The sequence below is a fragment of the Lissotriton helveticus genome, chromosome 1_1 (genome assembly GCF_964261635.1).
Source record: "Lissotriton helveticus chromosome 1_1, aLisHel1.1, whole genome shotgun sequence".
Classification (NCBI taxonomy): Eukaryota; Metazoa; Chordata; class Amphibia; order Caudata; family Salamandridae; genus Lissotriton; species Lissotriton helveticus.
The window spans coordinates 677,963,429-677,978,263 of record NC_136057.1 but is presented as its reverse complement, the minus strand read 5'-3'; the positions used below and the strand labels follow the sequence as shown (position 1 = coordinate 677,978,263).

Sequence of the window (14,835 nt, the reverse complement as noted above, 5' to 3'; positions counted from 1 at the left end):
ACTCACCCAACTGTTCCAACGCTTTATGTACTTCCGAAAGTGCATACAAGTCTAGAAAATCCCCCCAGGATGGCTGATTTTGAGTTTGTGTGGCTCCTTACTAGAGAATACGTCCAGGTTTGTGGATATTTTCCTATTTCCATACGTCGCCAATTTACCTTCCTACATACAGGACTCCATGGACTTTCTCAATCGTATCAATGGATTTCCTTGGAGACCAGAATGGCCACAATTGATGTGGTTTCACTTTATACATCAATTATGCATGAAGATGGTCTTACATCATGTGAATGAGGTCATGATCTTTGAGTCTATTAAGCCACACTCAGATGCTTTTAGATATAATGTCTTTCTGCCTAATGTTTTTATTTTTTATGGCAAATTTTATAAACAAAAGAAAGGAACAGCTGTGGGCACTTGATTTGCTCCCACTCATGCAAATCAGATGATGGGATACCAGGAGGCAGAATGTATGTGGTCAGAAGAAAATATTGCAAGAATCGAAAAGGTGATACTGTGGGTTTGTTACATCGACAACCTTTTTCTTAAATGAGAAGGTGAGGAAAATGAGTTGGAAGACTTTTTGCAATCCTTAAAATTCCCTGAAATTAGAATTCACTTAAGGATTAGTAAGAGCTTAATCGACTATGTTGACATTTGAATATACATTGAAAATGGGACGCTCTGTACCACCCTATTCCGTAAATCCACCGCCTGCCGCAATTTTCTGGCTGCAAATAGTGCCCATTCCAAAGCCCTCAAATGGAGTGTACCATAAGGAGAATTCTTGAGTGCTCGAAGGAACTGTTCAGAAAACACAGAATATGAGATCCAAGTGAATGAGTTGTATAAGAGATTTTGAAGACGTGGCTATCCGGTAACTGTGTTAGAAGATGCAAAGACCAGAGCTACCAAGCAAAAGAGAGAAAACCTGCTTGTGCCCAAAACCTCGCCAAAGACATTAGAATCCAGCAGTTAGGTGACCAGATTTATTACGGATTTCAATGTGTCAAAGCCGTCAAATGAGCAATAGGAAATCATTGGAAGGAACTTAGAAAAGATGAGGACCTCAAACGACTAAAATCTGAACATGTGACCATCACATATAGAAAGGTGCGATCACTGGGAGACTTACTAACTCGAAACTATTTCACAAAAGGAGGGGTTTGGAAAGAAAATTGGTTAAAGAATAATGGCTTTTTTAAATGTCAGAAATCTAAGGCATGCCACTATGAACAGAACAGAGTGGACATTAGGATCCTCAGTGGCATGAAAAACAAGTTAAAAGAAAGGATATTGTACGAAACCACACACACGTAGTATACATCTCGTAATGTGTATGTGGAAAACAATATATCGGTAGTACAGTTAACAAGCTAAAACTACGTATATCGCAACATCTAAGAGTAATGGTAAATAAAGATTTTACATATGTGATGGCAAAACACATCTAGAGAGATCATGAGGGGAAACTGGACAATTTTTAATTTTCTGGCATTGTACATATCCCAATTAAGATCAGAGAAGCAACTTTGAGAAAGGCAGAATCAAAATGGATTATCACGACACAAACTGTAATTCCATGGGGCCTTAACATAGATGCGGAGTTATATACATATTTATAATGTACCTTGATGGGTTGCAAGTGGAGATGAAAACTCTTGGACTTTGGCTAGGGATTGCGTGCAGCCAAGAGACCCTAGTACTTGTCATATACATACATCAATGTAGATATACATCGAGAGAGGTTCTAGATCTGTTGTTATATTTACATGACTTATAGGAATTCCAAGATTAATGATGTTCTATATGCTTTATAATCAGGACATACATACTATAGGTTGTGTAATTCTAGAGTAAGCATTTTGCACCTTAGCATTGTATATGATCGTGATCTTTGGAAGAAAGGTCCATCTGTGATGTTGGATGGATGGATGTCCATGGCAAGACTCAGTACGGTATCTGTTATGAGAGATTTGTACATCAGAAGATGAAGTGCAATAAGTTTATCTACTATATAATTTCACACTAAGCACTTTTTACTTTAAGATGTGGTGTAAACGTAGTCCTTGGAGAAAGGTCTGTGCATTGCTCGATGTACACCCATGGCAAGAATCAGTACTGCATTTTCTTTGCAAGATTTGCACACCTTCAGATTTAGATATTTAAAACAATGTTGATGCACTTTAAACTGAAGTTGAAAAACGTAGGATAGATCTATGCATTTTGCAAACGTCTTTGTAATAGTTGTGTCATTTTCTGGTCCTAGTGATGTACTTTACATACAGATATTTAAAACAATGCTGACGCACTTTGAACAAAAGTTGAAAACTTAGGACTGATGTATGCACTTTACAAACATCTCTTTGGCAACTGATAGTTATTTATGTTCCCAGGAATGTACTTTAGAAATAGCAATTCAGAAAAAAGTCAATAAGCCAAAAATTGATAACACAAACGTGATTTTAATTCAATGGTGGGATAAAGTGCTGTTGTCCCTTTAAGACCGACACTCTATGCACCTATTCCATGACCCAGTTGAAGGGCATGGCCGAAACATGTAGGTCAGCTTTGTACTTTGCTAAAAAGAAAAAAGAAGAAAAAAAGAAATTGAATATATGTATGTACATGTATATCCGCTCCATTTTGATCCCTTAAAACGGCTTCGGCCTTCGAGATCTTGGTGGTGCGTATCTCCTGGCAGGGTTAATCCGGTAAATATTTACTCTCTGTCTCGCACAGCGTACAAGGAATGAGAACGCACTCTCAGTATTTTGCTGCAAGGTGCTTTTATTGTGCACAGAACTGTTACAACACCCAACGTGTTTCGGTCCTCTTGTTGGACCTTGATCATGGGATCAAGACCGAGAGTAAATATATACTTTAAAAGCAAAACCACTGCTCAAATCTAACTGCCTATATAGACACATACTTTGAAAGAAAATGTAGAACACAATATTAAATCATGGCACAGTATTGTTCAAATATTTTACATTACATACATTTATTAGAGGCAGGGAAAATATAAAATTTTACATGATTATGCAGGAAACACAACTATTAGCCAATTATTAATCCTAATATAATACCTAATTAAAACTTTCTAAACTAAAAAGTAAGAACATGTAGAGGAAAGTGAATTCATTTTGTAAAAAAAATAATATTTTACTTTGGTTCTTTGCTAATTTAATGGTTTCCTCTAATATAGGACTTTCCAGCAGTCTCGACAAATTGTCAAACGTCTTTAGATAGTGGGCTATCAATACCAGAGCAGCAAAAGCATATTAATTACGGAATCCCTCGTGTACATGTATTCCATTCTCCATAAAATGAAAAATATTAGAATCACAAATTAAAATAATACACAGCCAATGTGAATTTTAATACATGCGTGTTACTTGTAAAGTTTTGAATACCAGTGTGATTTCTCACTGATATTATTAACATAGAATTGTAACTCCTTGTGTATAACTTCCAAAAGGTAAATACAACAAAATGAGTCTTTATATGAGTTTCTATTTCTCCATCTGAAGCTCTCCAAAGTCACCTAACTGGGAGCAACCCCTTAACTGGGATTGAGAAGTCACTCAGGTGATTGATCATCCTGTGTAATGCATTGAAAAGTAGGAATTGGACCACGTTATCTGAGAATCCGTTGTGGTGCTGACTTGAGGAACCAACACTGCAGCTGTACCATTTTTTTTTAAACAAATTTTATTCGTTTTTTGTCACAAAGCATACATCAATTGTAACAGTTCCCAACACTGCAGCTGTACCATTGAGAGGATCTGAAGGAAGACATGAACTTATTTGGTTCATCAAGTCTGTGAGATCTGGAGAAAGCCTATTTGTAGTTATTTGACATAAATCTCTTTCGCTGACTTTCTTAATTTCACCACCTTTAGTTTTCACAGGGGCTAAAACGCTATGCCGAATGCAGTTGATTGCACTATGACTCCTGCTTGCAAATCGTCTAGTTGAAGTTGGGATAGGGCTTGGAGGTAATCCACTGCTACTACATTTGTAAAGACAGGGAAAAACATTGTTTCCCCATTCCTGGTGTGGGTGAAGGAGCAGGATACACTGGAACAAAAGGTATTATTTTTGGTGATGAAGATGTCTCATTTATCATTGCCACTCAGGATCAAGCTTTCATCCCATGGCTCCTCTCATGGACTGCTTCCCGTTCAATTCCACTTCTTCTTCCCTTTTGAGCTGATAGTCTGCTGCTGGGAATGTGAATTGGAGAGGACAATGACTGCAACGGATCATTGTGGTTCCTTACGGGTACACTGTTCAAGCAATTTTGCATTGCATAAGGCAGAAGCACTTAAGAATTTTTACAAAATTCACATGCTGGGTTCACGGCAGGAAAATCTGCCTGTGACTTCTGATTGGAGGAACTGCATGGGATTAATGAATGCAGGGGCTAGGTTGACACCTGTCCTTTAATTACAAAACCGGTCTATGAATTCAGTCTTATGTTCGTCACCCATAGCTGATCTTCTAACAGATATCCGTTTATCCATGATTTTAGCTCTTCGTGCTGCCTGACAACCAATTGCACAGCTGAATTGTTCTAGGAGTTGGGCACCAGCCGTTTCCTACTTATGACACACACATTTCCTTTCAGGAGGTATCCAAGACCCATTAAATTGAAGGATTGAAATATAGCACAATCTAAATGTAAAACATTTTTTTGTTAAATTTGTGAAACAACTTGGATTCCAAATAGTTTTGTCTTCTCAACTTTTATAGATTTTCGGTATGATTAGTAAAGTAAATTTTATTGCACAGTTAATTAAAACTCACAATTTAAAATGCATAAAAATTGGTTATCAAACATTTAAAATTATTTGCTTAGTACTTATTGTCGATGAGTCAGTTAATGTACTTCTTTTGGAACGTGAGCTCAGAGTTGCTCAGGGCAGTGTCTGGCTATTGCACATTTACATCTTTTTGTGCTTCATTAATTCTTTTTGCCACTGCGTCAAGGTATTTTGTAATTCTGCAGTTTAGTTGGGTCTCTTGTGGATTGAAGCACAGTTTGACTGCCTGTCGGCAGGATCTAATCCCCTTCTGATTCCATATTGCACGTAATAGTGTTCTCCTTAGGTCCGTTAAACTGGGACAAATACATATTGTGTGGACTAGATCTTCAGGACCTGTTTTGCAGAGTCGACAAATTTGGTCGTCCTGAGTCCTCTTCCATGGAGCCAGATGAGGGAGAATTGGAAGAATGCCTAACCGCAGCTTTAGGAATTTTTCCTTAATCTTCTGTTTAAATCCTTAATCTAAATACTCTTGAGGCTTTAAAGTTTTATAGTCGTTTAAGACTATCCATCCGTGTGCCCTTTTTGCCAGAGTTTCTTTGTCTTCCAGCAGGGATGTTATTTTAGTTACTTTTGTTACCAGCTTTTTAAAGTGTTTGTGGTCTACTGGGCTGTTCCAAAGGCCAGTCAGCTCCAGATTTTGTAGAGATTCCGTCAGATACTCTCTAGCGTGTGATCGTTCGCGTCTTTGCAGTTCAGTACAGAGGTGGGAATTTAGGGTGCCCGGCTCTGCGTTTCTGATCTTGTGCCAGCATTTTATGAAGCTGCCTCTTCTTTCCGCTGTTTGCTTTTGTACCCCAAACTCCAGACGGATTTGTGCTGCTGAGACATAACTAGGAAGCTGAAAGATTGACCTGTAGGTTCTGGCGATTACTTTGTCTATTGTCAGCTCGTCTATTCCAAAAGTTGGTTCACTCCCATATGTGAGTGTCGGTTGGAGACGAGCTCTCAGTACCTGCAGAAAAGGGTCGAGCATGTGGTCAGGCAGAAGCTTCTTCAAGGGTTTCATCGCAAGGGAGGTCATGGTTCCTTTTCGGTGTAGCGACTCTAATTGAGGTTTAAACGACCCTCTGCTATCCAATAAGACACCCAGGTACATGTAGCACGTCACTTGGTCCAATTTGTGACCATCCAGGAGCCAATTGTTCTTCCTGGCCTTCTTGTAGTTCACAGCCATGATTCTTGTTTTTTTCAAATTGATTGTTAGGCCGTTACGATGCGAGAATGAGGTAGTAGTGTTCAAAAGATGTTGGAGGCCTGTTGGAGTGCGGCTTATTAGGACAAGATCATCGGCATAGAGGAGGTTGGTCAGCGTAATTTCCCCTAGCCGCGGGGCATGCGAATTGGTACCGTCCAGTTCCCCTGGTAGATCTGCCAGGTAAAGGTTGAACAGGGTCGGGGCTAGGACGCACCCTTGTTTCAGGCCTTTGGAGGTGTTAATTCGCCTTGAAAGGTGCGTCCCGTCTCCCAGCTTGATCTTGAGCCACGTGTTGGTGTGAAGTAAGATGAGTTGCCTCAAGAGGGGGTGGGGTATCCCCCATTTTTCAAGCTTTTGCCATAATTTGCCCCGGTCCACATGGTCAAAGCTGAGCTATAGTCTATGAAGCACAGAAACAGCGAGTTTTTTCCTAATTTTGCCCCGCGTCTATAAGTAGGGATAGAGCCATGATATTTGTGGAAGTGCCCTGTCCTCTGCGGAATCCTGTTCGGGTCGGTGGAATTATCTGCATTGTCTCTGCCCATGAAGTCAGTTCTTCTAATAGCATGCCAGCGTAATATTTGGCCTCTATATCTAGTAAGGTTATCAGCCGATAATTGGCAGGATTGCTCCTGTCTCCTTGCTTATAGATAGGGCTTACGATAGATCCTTTCCAGGATTCCGGGCATATCTCTAATTCCAGTGTGCTCGAAAAGATTGATTATTGTATATTCAGTAATACGCCCCTTAGCAATAAGACAAAATACTTTCCTTAATATTTACATAATTAAAAGTTTACATTCTTGATTCTTCATCATTGCACCTGCTGACATTGAGAATACATTGCTGACTATTTAATAGGCCTCACAGCTCATCGCAAGTTAACATACATCCTTTTCCTGATGTTAACATTAGATCTTTTTTTATTATACATTTTAGGGTGTTTGTATCAGCGGTAGAGCAGTCACAAAGGTAGGTAATTACATTGATTTGATTCAAAGCTAGTAAAAAAGGAAGACCCAGTTCTATTGTTACCCAACAGTGAGGATCCTAGTAGATGACCCTAAATTGAAGGTTTGGCATAACATGGCATCAGACGAACTAGCATCTATAAAAAGGGGTACACCAAAACAGAAATCCCCTTCTGCAGCATAGCTCTCACTGCCGCACCACGCTGAAAAGCGCCAGTGCAATCACTTACTAACAAAATGGGGATAGAAGTATGAGCCTAGTGACTAGGCAGTTTAAAAATCAGCTCTGAGTGCTTTTTGGAAAAAGATCAAGAACGCACAAGCGGGCGCCTTTGAAAACGATATGTCAGATAGCCGAGTCGTTTTTCTGCCCAGACGGAGATAAACAAAATGGGACTGCCTTACTTCCAGGATAAAATTACAAACCTTTATTCTAGTCTGGTTTTGAGAACTACTGCTTCTGACCCCTATCTGTGATATGGAGAACCGCCAAAAGCAGAAAAAGAGGAATTAGCAGCTTTCGAGGAGATCTCCCTCGCAGATTGAGAACCATTTATTTTATCGGTCAGTTCAGGCTCCCTGTTGGACCATTGTCCACCATTGTCCAAAATATTATGTTTCGGTAGAAGTAAGACCCGGTTTTCTTGGTGTCTAGGTACGGAATTACTTGAGAAGGTAACAGAATACAGATACCTGGGAATATGGTTCACGAGTAATCTGAATTGGACCACCCATTTGGAAGCACTAAAAATGAGGGCGACGGCTTCCACGAAGGGCTTAAAAAGATGTAATAGTTTTATGGAGAAATGTCAGACGGGCCGGTTATAAAGGCCTATCTAGCTATGGTCCTATACGGGGCAGAGGTTCTCTTTTTAAACGGGAAAAAATGTTGGGATAAAGAGGAGGGTTTAATCCTGAAAAGATTGTTCTCGCTGGCAAAATCATAAATGGTACAAGCAGTAAGATTAGAGCTGGGAGTTACCTCATGGCCAATAACTACAAGGATGGCCCTAATACGATTTTGGCAGCGTCTAGGGACCGGGGAGACGCCCAGAAAAATCTCAGTGGTGTAGAGAAGAAATTGCTTCTAGTGAGTTATCTTGGGTGAAAGAAACAAGGGCAGCATTAAGAGAAGCATATGGAGTGCTGGGATTAGAATTATGTACGCAGCTAGGACACGCCATAATAGGCAAAAAAGAACTACGGTCTTTGGGATCCGACGTGTCCTGTACAAGCGATCGAGAGTACCTCCTCCAGAAAGTTTCGGTGTCCCATATGACCCAAATATGGGCTTCAGAAGATCAGACGTATCCTTATTTAGATAAGTTGCCGAATCACCGTCTCAGACGAGAGGTACTAAAAGTGAGAATGGGAATTAATCCATGTTACGTAAACAATAGGATTAAAAACCTCATGATAAATAAGGATGGTAACTGCACTTGTTTGTAAGGTACCCCTTGTGATATTATACACATTCTATTAGATTGTATGATGGTTCTTGATATACGTAAGGAGATTTTATGCCCGATATTTAAAAAATACAGGATTATGAATAGGAAGCAAGCAGCCAACCTTTTAGTGGAAATGACAAATTTGGATGTAGCATGTGCCTTGGGGAAATACATGTATAGAGTGAGGGCGTTTCTCCAGTGTACAGAGTTATAGGTGCAAGTAATCCCCCGAATATAAAATGTGATTGTATTTTAATAGTAATGTACATATTGTGTATGGAAGGTTTTGGTTGTATGTTTAATTCATTGTGATTTTAATAATTCAGGAGGATATTGATTTTTAACAAAAGGAGCCGTGTCATCCTCCAGGAAATGATCACGTGTTGCATTTTTATAACTGTGTAATATTATGTTTTTATAAAGTTTTATAAAATGTAAAGTACACACTTTTATGGTTGTAACAAACCAAATAAAGTTTTTTATGACTGACTGACTGACTGACACTGAGAATTCTTACATTTAAAGTATCTAGTCTAAATAAATCACCTATTTAATGGATCATTGAAATCTGGCATCTTCCCAGCAAATTGGAAAAAAGCAATAGCACTCCCACTACTAAAAACAAAAACAAAAAACGATGCAGATCCGAACTGTTTGAGTAACTACAGACTTATCGTCCTTCTCCTGGCACTGAGAAAATGTTGGAGCAGTTGGTCAACAAATTCATAGAAAAGAATGGGATTCTGTACTACACTCAATCTGGTTTTTGGCAAGGCTTCAACACCTAGGTTGCCCTTCTGGAGGTGGCAGAGATTGTCAAAACTAACTTTAACAATGGGTAAAATAAACCAGTGGTCATTATCTTGGATTTTTCAGCTGCTTGTGATACGGTCGTCATGAGATCCTATTAAAGGGACTAAATGAGGCTGGGATAGTGACCACAGCAAGTTGCTGACAAAAGTCTTGATTCTCAGAGAGGGTGCAAGTGATCGACCTTCCACCTTTGACCTCCAGTTTTAAGGAACTGAGATGCAGGGTTCCTCAGTGCTCCGCTCTGAGCCCTACATTATTTAACATCTATATGTCACCACTGGGGAAGGACCTTGAACAATGGGGCTTCAATCTCGTATCTTATGCAGATGATACAAAGCGGTTACAACTCTGTATTGGAGAACGTCCACTGCTTACTGTGTTTGCTATTTAGATGATAAGCGGTTGTCTGAAGGGAAATTCAGATAAATAAGCCTCTGATTCCCAAACTTGAAGCAAGAAATCTTGGTATAAAATATGACAGCGATCTTTCTTTTAAACCTCAAATAAGGGAAATCGCATTATTCATAATGCTTAAAAAGGCACTGAATTTGCTTGCTAGGCACACACGTAAAATGTGATGCATGACCTAGTTACTGCTAGGTTTGACTACAAAAATGTGCTGTACTGGTACCTCTCTGCAGGACTCCTGACTAAACTACAGCTGGTTCGAAACGCAGCAGCTCGCTTGATTTTGAACTACCCAACAGGACAATCCTCCAGGGAGAACCATAAGCAGTTGCACTGGCTTCCGATCAGTGAAAATCTCAAACGCAAGGGTATGCTAATGTCCTTCAGAGCATTACACAAAAAGGGACCTTTATAATTAGGAAGATGATTCTGGGTGTATGCCCCGGGTAGGGCATTTCTCTTTGCCAATGAAGGTTTGGTCTGCATCCCAAGGATGCATAAAGAAAGCTTGGGTGGACAATCTTTCTCGTTTCTGGGAGCAAAAGTATGGAACTCTCTGCCAAAGGTTTGAGGGACCTTGATTCATAGAAGGTGTTTAAATCCAGACCGAAAACTCATCTATACTATCAAGATAATAATCTCCTCACTCTCTGGTACGTTACTTTAGAAAGCCGCTGTGTGCTTTATAAATGGTTCTTCATTCTTTCATTCAGGTCTGGAAATGCTCCCCCATTCAGCTTTAGCTACTCCCTGACACTATTAGAGTCTTAGAGGAAATGCGCCTTTTCCTCCATGCACCATCCTGTTCTTTAAAGCGTGCATCAGAATGTACCTCAAGGTCCACAACTTGAAGCTTTTGCTTTACCGCCAAAAATAACATTTGGGCCTCCTAGACCTTTCTTGTATGATCAGGGAAAATCCTTATATTATTATTTTCGCACTTAAGTGTTCCAGCTCTTCAAATGTGTCATAGAATAATGTCCCAGTAGTTGAATAAACTTAAATAAAATACTGATGAGGTGCCCTGGGCAGTAGGCTGGGTGGGGGGGTTGGATGCTGTCAATTCCCTATGTGCCTTTTAATTAAGAAGAAATCTGACAGCACTACGGGCTTCTTACTATAGGTTTTCCGGCATGGAGCTATCCCCCCAGATTGTTGGCCAAAATGTCTAGCCCCCAAACTTCCCGCCTCACACTCCAGTTCGGCCACACTGCAATGGTGGGCAAAAGTGGTGGACATAATTTGAATCGGGCCAGAAGTCCTGGAACCTTGACATGACCGCTGTGTGGTAGGTATTTTGTGGATCCTCTCAGATTCAGAAACTTTCCTTCACAGAATTGTGATGAGAATTTGTTGTAGCCAAAGTTTGAGGTTTGCAGGACATTTTAAATATGAGAGTTTCATGAGATCTATGTAAGTCACACCGGCCTGAGCTCTCCTCGGTGTCTAGTTTCGAGAAATGTCGCAGTTTAGTCGGTTTCTCTGGATGGTCAAAGTGCGCCAAATTTGCAAAGCAAAAATGTTGACGTCTCCATGTTGCTTTTTGGGAACTTTCCTGTTGCAGGCAATAGTTGCAGCTACACTAGTGGGGTATAGTTATTATCGGGAGTACTGTGAGGATCTAGGATCATAGAAAATCTATTAATACTGTATGAGAAGGAACACTTTTTGCAAAATGCTCTCTAAACCCCATGATAGTATGGATAACGCCAAATTGAGAGTAAAACTAATAACCGCAATTAAAAAAATTCATTATCGTGGGCACATTTAAAAAATGCATAGGTTTCCTGCATTCACATTTTTCCTTCATTAGATCTTATAATATGAATTGCTTTATGGCTAGTACACCATGAAATATATTTAGCTTCAGCTCATTTATTGGTCGTGTTTGGACAACCAGCAAACTGTCATTAGGCCATAAAGGTGTGATGGGATTTACTTTTGTAAATCAGGGTTCGTTGCAAAAAATTGCAGATGAAAATGTTGCTACCTATTTCTGTATTTTCCTACTTTTTTTCAATTTTGTTTAATTTCAGGGAATTGGTTTCTTTTGAAAAACTGAGTGGTTTATACAAATTACTCTTTGCTGAGTTCGGAATTTTGTCTACTTTTCCCAAATGTATAGCTTTTTGGGTTTACCAATTAGTTTAACTCCTATTTTCATCACAAACTGCAACTTGGAAGAAACCACAAAAAATTGGAAAATTGACTATCACTTAGAAAAATGCAAAAACGGTTAAAAAAAAGACTTTTTTTTGTACTTTAAAGTAGAGAAGATAGTGAGCATAGTCCAGCAAACCTTTTGTCAATGTCATTTTTAAAGCAAAATCCTTTCCAAGACAACAATTTTTCAATTATTTTAAAAATGTTGTTATATTTTGTCTGTGCCCTCACTTTCCTTCAGGGTAATCGGTAAACCATTGTTGTTTGTGGGGAAAGAAAATTGCAAATTTGCCCTGGATTCTTTGTGAAAATGTTAGAAATGCTTTAGTACAACTGTCCCCAAATATTAAAAGAAAATTTGGTTCTGGCACTGAGGTTGGAAAAGACTCAGGAGCTAATGGGTTAAAGCTCGTCGTGGCTTTTTAGGACTTGATCTGCATTTGTCACGATCTGCCTGCTTATCATCAGCCTTAAAACCACAGCACGCAGATTAGCACTCTTTGCAGTGATACTCGCCCTTCGTTCAGGCTGTATCCCGACTTTGGTGGTGCATTGCCATGATTTGTTTAAGTTGCAACAGTGATGGGTATTAATCCAGTACTCAACAGCTGCTTTCGGTGTCTTTTATTTCTTTGCAAGGGAACCTTTCCAGTGAGTCACTTCAATTTCCATATCAATTTGTGAGACTTTGGAAGACACTTTCTAATGACTGTTTGGCTGGGGGCTTCTAGGAGGTTTTCAAGGCTATGGTGTGAAGCTTTTGAGAGGTATAATCAGAATTGTATTCTATGCGATCTGAGAGTGGTGTGGGGACCAGGCTTCAAAACTTATGTTTTGGGGAATTTGCAAGGATTTCATTACACTCTTCTTATGGAGTGGGAGAGGATAGTACTTTTAGAAGGGATTGAGATGTTTTTTTTTTTTTTTTTGCTTCATGGTCTTGGAGATTGTGATCTTGCACAACCTGTGCTGCCTTACATTGTTGTATTTGGTCTAGCTTTGGCTACAAATACAATCAGCCTGGTTATCTTGTCATTTTGTTATTCTGTTGCTATTGGAGTACATCTTACTAACACCCAGGTACTTATCACTCAACCGGACTAGTGTTACGATGATGTGCTTTGTTCTCACCAAAGAAACAATCACCCTGATCCATAAGGTTCAGTGTAGGGTACTCAGGGAACCAAAACTTCTCGACATGTTAGGAACTGCATAGTCGGACGAGGTTAATATGTCACAGTTACTTCCTAATACCACTCAAGAAGTAGTTGTGGGTCATGATTTGCCCATTCACCGATACATAATTAGGGTTCCCTGGTTCATGGTATTTCTTTTTTTGGCCTTTTTCGTCTGTATTTATTCATATATTTATTGTTTGGTTATTTTATCTATATTTATCCATATTTATGTTGTGCCTGGTGTAAACAATGTAGCTCCAATGGTATATTTCTGCAGTTATTTAACCGACAGATACTTACCTATGTTTAAATTTCTAATTATTTTTAGCCATTTACAGTACAATAATTTGAAACCACTTGCATCTTAGAACAGCTTAAACAGCTGTACTGTTGCAGTTATTCATGCTATTTCAATTTTTTGTTACCTCCCCTACCTGTCAATCTTCATAGCTATTGACCTAGCACTCATGATTGATAGTAATGAGTATGGTTGAAAAGAAAACTTATTTTCCATATTTATCCATATTCACAAGTAAACACAAGAAAGAACATAGATAGTTTTCTGTCTGTATTTATCTGTAAAAACTATAAAAACTGGAAGCCTTATACATAATTGAACAGATTACCAACAATCTCCTTGATAGATTCTGGTGCACGTCATGGATCTTTCCAATACTACTAAATATAACATGCCTACTGTACGTAAGCAAGAACATGAACTGATTTGGGCAATGGTAAGGACTGTTTTGCCCAGGGGTCCTATTTCTAGTCATAAATGACCATTGCAGAAAGTGTACATGGTCATATGGAAGTAATATCTTTTGATCTAATAGATGTGCATAATTTCAGAATTATGTATCACATGCCTATATTTGTCTTCCATAATCTGGTGCTAGACTAGCAGATGCAATCAAAATTGCTGTTCTCCTGTTACTGTAGGGCACACTTGTCATCACTACAGGAACAAAAGTCTGATGTCCTATGACTTTCCTCCAAACGTTATTTCTTCATATCCTGCAGTAAAATGCTTTTCCCTAGGGTCATGTTGACATCTTTTCCAGACATATAGTTAGTTACATTTTGTAGATGCATTTAATAAGGTGAAAACTGAGTCCTGGCACCTCATAAGCGAGTATGATTGTTTTTATAGAATTTGCACTTAGTGCTAAAACATGAATGCATTTACTCGCTCACCAATGCTAGTTTGGAAGCTATTCTGGGTATCGAATCAACTGAGACGAATCCCTCCTATTCCTGCTGTTGGGAACCATCCCATCATTCCCGGCCAGCAGAAGATCCTTCCTATTAAAGGATACGTTTAAATACCTTGCTGTATTAGTCTCCAGGAACAGTAATGTTTGTGGCAGATAATTTACTCCAGCAGTTGGACAGGTTGCGATAGGATGCAACACACTGGAAACAGCTGCTGGTGTCCCTGATGGGAATGGCTGTCCTGTTCAATGAGGATATTGCCACGTCTATTATATGACCTGCAGAACACTCCCTGTAGAATTTCAGTCGACTTTTTCCATAAAGTGGATAGTGAACTACGAAAGCTTTTTTAGGATGGAGGTAGCTCCAGGATAGCCCTTCATGAATTACAGAGAGGAGTATTTGATGGGGGCCTGGCAATCCCCAAATTATTAGAAAATACTAATGGGCTGCCCATCTGGTTGCAATTAATGATTGGGTGTTTACAGAACAGGAGGAACCAGCCTATAGGGTGGATCATCATGCAATGGGACAGTGGGAATACCCAGCACTGTTGTGCCGCAAACAGTTACAACAACAGTTGCTGCCACACACATAAACAGTTGTTTG

General features: G+C 39.4%; 1 protein-coding gene and 1 pseudogene across 2 annotated transcripts in view; one reads left to right on the top strand and one right to left on the bottom strand.

Moving 5' to 3' along the window:
* Positions 1-14,835, top strand: part of SUV39H2 (SUV39H2 histone lysine methyltransferase) — a 341,600-nt gene that overhangs the window by 73,056 nt on the left and 253,709 nt on the right. The gene's annotated exons all lie outside the window — the stretch shown is intronic.
* On the bottom strand, positions 3,715-4,312 carry LOC144762179 (P2R1A-PPP2R2A-interacting phosphatase regulator 1 pseudogene; annotated as a pseudogene).